General features: G+C 42.2%; 1 non-coding gene across 1 annotated transcript; it reads left to right on the top strand.

The window, feature by feature from the left end:
* Nucleotides 1-2,942: 2,942 nt before the first annotated feature.
* On the top strand, nt 2,943-3,048 carry LOC132228896 (U6 spliceosomal RNA). The gene has a single exon (XR_009451505.1). It is a non-coding gene; the product is annotated as a U6 spliceosomal RNA (small nuclear RNA).
* The last annotated feature ends 421 nt before the right edge of the window (nt 3,049-3,469 follow it).

Here is a 3,469-nt window from a genome sequence, read left to right as displayed (position 1 = left end):
GTTATTCACCATTTGGAAAATCCTTTCTCTGAAGGCAACTTCAGTTATGGTTGGTTATGGTATTTGAGTTGGTGATATTGAGACAGAATTGTAAGAAGCTAGGAAAATTCCTGAGCAAGTGGAATGGGAAACTGAGACAAAATAATTAAACGAAGTCAAGCAATCTGAACTACTTACAGCCAGCTAGTGAATCCCAAGACCTTATCTTCCCTACCCAAGGACACTCTAGAGCAGTGGTTCTCAACCTTCTGGCTCTTTATGTTGTGACCCAACCATAAAATTATTTTTGTTGCTACTTCATAACTGCAATTTTGCTACTGTTATGAATCATAATGTAAATAGCTGATATGCAGGATGGTCTTAGGCGACCCCTGTGAGAGGGTCGTTCGACTGCCAAGGGGGTCGCGACCCACAGGTTGAGAACCGCTGCTCTAGAGCAAATGGTTTATACCTCTCCCCCCAGCCAGAGAATAAATCACTTAAATCACCCTGGTCAGGAAAATAGAGGACTGAGACCCAATTAAAGCCACTTGTACCAGCCAAACCCAAGGACGGATGAAGTCAGAGAAACAAATAACAAAAACCCAATTAGAGCCAGATGGACCCAAGATAAAAGTAAAGCAGTGAAGCTGGCCAGAAAATGATCCCGCACTCCCCTATGTGCTCATTTTGATGCATCAGTGTATTAAAAATGCACTTGGTAAACTGATGAATATTCTGCTGAAACCCTCCCCTAAGATTCTCACCTACAGAAGAGAGATAAAACCCTCAAGACAAAAGACAGGGGCGGGGGGGGGGGGGAACATCTGGATTACACCTGTGAACTCTTTACTTTCTTTCTCTTAAACTCTAAGGGTCCCCACAAGACTTGCAATCAGGGGAGCAATGTGCAGTGGCAGCTGGTCCTGGGCTCACCCCCTGAACCCGTCTCCAAGGCCCCCTTTTCTCTGACTTCCCAGTGAGCCAAAGCAGCCCACCTTGGCTCACTTCTTTCCTGTGGCATTTCTAGAGAGCCAAGCAGAGCACCACCTAGGCCAGCGGTTCTCAACCTGTGGGTCGCGACCCCGTTGGGGGTCAAACAACCCTTTCACAGGGGTCGCCTAAGACCATCGGAAAACACATATATAATTACATATTGTTTTTGTGATTAATCACTATGCTTTAATTATGTTCAATTTGTAACAATGACATTGGGGGTCACCACAACATGAGGAACTGTATTAAAGGGTTGCGGCATTGGGAAAATTGAGAACCACTGACCTAGGCTCTCTCCTGTTGCTTCTTCTATCCCAGTGGTTCTCAACCTTCTGGCCCTTTAAATACAGGTCCTCATGTTGTGACCTCAACCATAAAATTATTTTCGTTGCTACTTCATAACTGTAATTTTGCTACTGTTATGAATCATATGTAAATATCTGGTATGCAGGATGGTCTTAGGCGACCTCTGTGAAAAGGTCGTTTGACCGCCAAAGGGGTCTCGACCCACAGGTTGAGAACCGCTGTTCTATCCTAAGTCCTTCCTTTGTTTCACGGTCCCCAGCTTTAATTAATGTACTCTCAAAATCACCTGGACTTACATTGTGAAACCTTTCCTGCATGAAGTCAAGAACCCACATGCAACCAGCGGGCCCCAGTCCCATCTGGTGACAATATTATCATAACTGTTTCCGTATGCACTGGTGACCATCACACTCATTAGCCTACATAGAGGCCCAAGCAGCTCACTATTCATTATACCTTCTAATCTGATCATGCCAAACATTTACATATTAACTATGTTTTTATAATTTTTTACCACTTTAGTATGTTCCATTTTGAGCATTATATTGATTTTTTGAAAATAATGTTATCAAGAGGTGCATTGTAAAAAGGTTCTTAGAACATTTTTACTGAAAGGAGGTACATGAGAAAACAACATTTTACAATGCCAAGCAAAACAGCCTGTCTACCCATTGCCTGAGACATTTCTATTCCAAAATGGGACTTTGGTTTTACTTTTCCGTAATCAAAAGGCCCATTGAAATAATATTCCTAAAACCAAAGTCAATTGCCGAACCGGTTTGGCTCAGTGGATAGAGCGTCGGCCTGCGGACTGAAGGGTCCCAGGTTTGATTCCTGTCAAGGGCATGTACCTTGGTTGCGGGCACATCCCCAGTGGGAGATGTGCAGGAGGCAACTGATTGATGTTTCTCTCTCATCGATGTTTCTAACTCTCTATCCTTCTCCCTTCCTCTCTGTAAAAAACCAATAAAATATATTAAAAACAAAAACAAAAAACAAAGTCAATTCAAATTTCTCCCTCTAGTAATGTTGGGGGCAGAAACAGAAGAGTGGGGACTAGCTATTATTATAAGAAATATTAATCCTGCTCTGTTAACCGTGATTGTTCTGTTCTGATTAAAGAAAGCACATTCTAACCTGGCTGAGAGTTGTCCACCCCCGGGACATGGGAGCCAACATCGGAATGCAGTCCATCCTCCTTTTCCAAGAACTGCCTATCATTATAGAAAGATTAACAACCTTGTTGCTGAAACAAGCTAGTCCCAGAGGCACCTGCCCTTTGCCCACCCTTTATAACCCTCCAGCCCACATTACCTGTAACCTGTAACCCTTGTACCTTGCCTGCTTCCCCAGGCCTGTAATCTTACTTTCCCATGTAATCTTTGTCCTTCTATCCAATATAAGCAGCTGGTTTATGGTGGGGGGCAGAACAGATTTTTGTGGATGACCTGCTGCTCTCCCATACTGCTGGCAGTATTGGAATAAACACTCATACATGACTCAACACTGTCTCTGCTTAATTGGCTCAAGTACGGATAGGCAGCCCGGACCCATTGGTTGTCGGGTTTCAGAGATTTTTGACTGGAAGAGATGCAGATAACTTGTCGGTGGACAGAATATGGCAGAGATGCAAATAACTTTCATCCAAAGATGTGTTGCTAGTGCTCACTTCGGTAGCACATATACTAAAATTGGAAGGATACAGAGAAAATTAGCACAGCCCTGCAAAAGGATGACATGCAAATTCATGAAGTGTTCGATTTTTTTTTTAAAAAGGTGGCTAACTGGATATTAATCAGTGGTACATCCTATAAATCTTATGCAATAAATAACCTTGCTTCTTGAATTGGTTATAACATCTTCACTGGTTCCTTCATTTACTTAATCAATGAGTTAAGTAACATCTTTGACACATGTTCATCTTATATTTGCCAGAAAGTCATGAGTTCACCTTTTTGAAAAGTATTCTTTAACATATCTCATACCTGTACATAGATGCTGGTCACAGGTCTGTCCCACTATAACAGGGAGAGGACCAGGGATTGTATGTGCTGCATTTCATGAATTTTGAGAAGGCTGAGTTAAAACTATGAAATAGTGATGTAAAGAACTGGATCTAAGTTCAATTTATTTCAAATCTTAGTGGACAAGTGACTGCAATAACCAAAACATGTGTATCTCATGAAAC

The sequence above is a fragment of the Myotis daubentonii genome, chromosome 2, assembly GCF_963259705.1.
Source record: "Myotis daubentonii chromosome 2, mMyoDau2.1, whole genome shotgun sequence".
In the NCBI taxonomy this organism is placed as follows: Eukaryota; Metazoa; Chordata; class Mammalia; order Chiroptera; family Vespertilionidae; genus Myotis; species Myotis daubentonii.
Note: the sequence above shows the minus strand (reverse complement) of the source record. Positions and strands in the feature narration are given on the sequence as shown.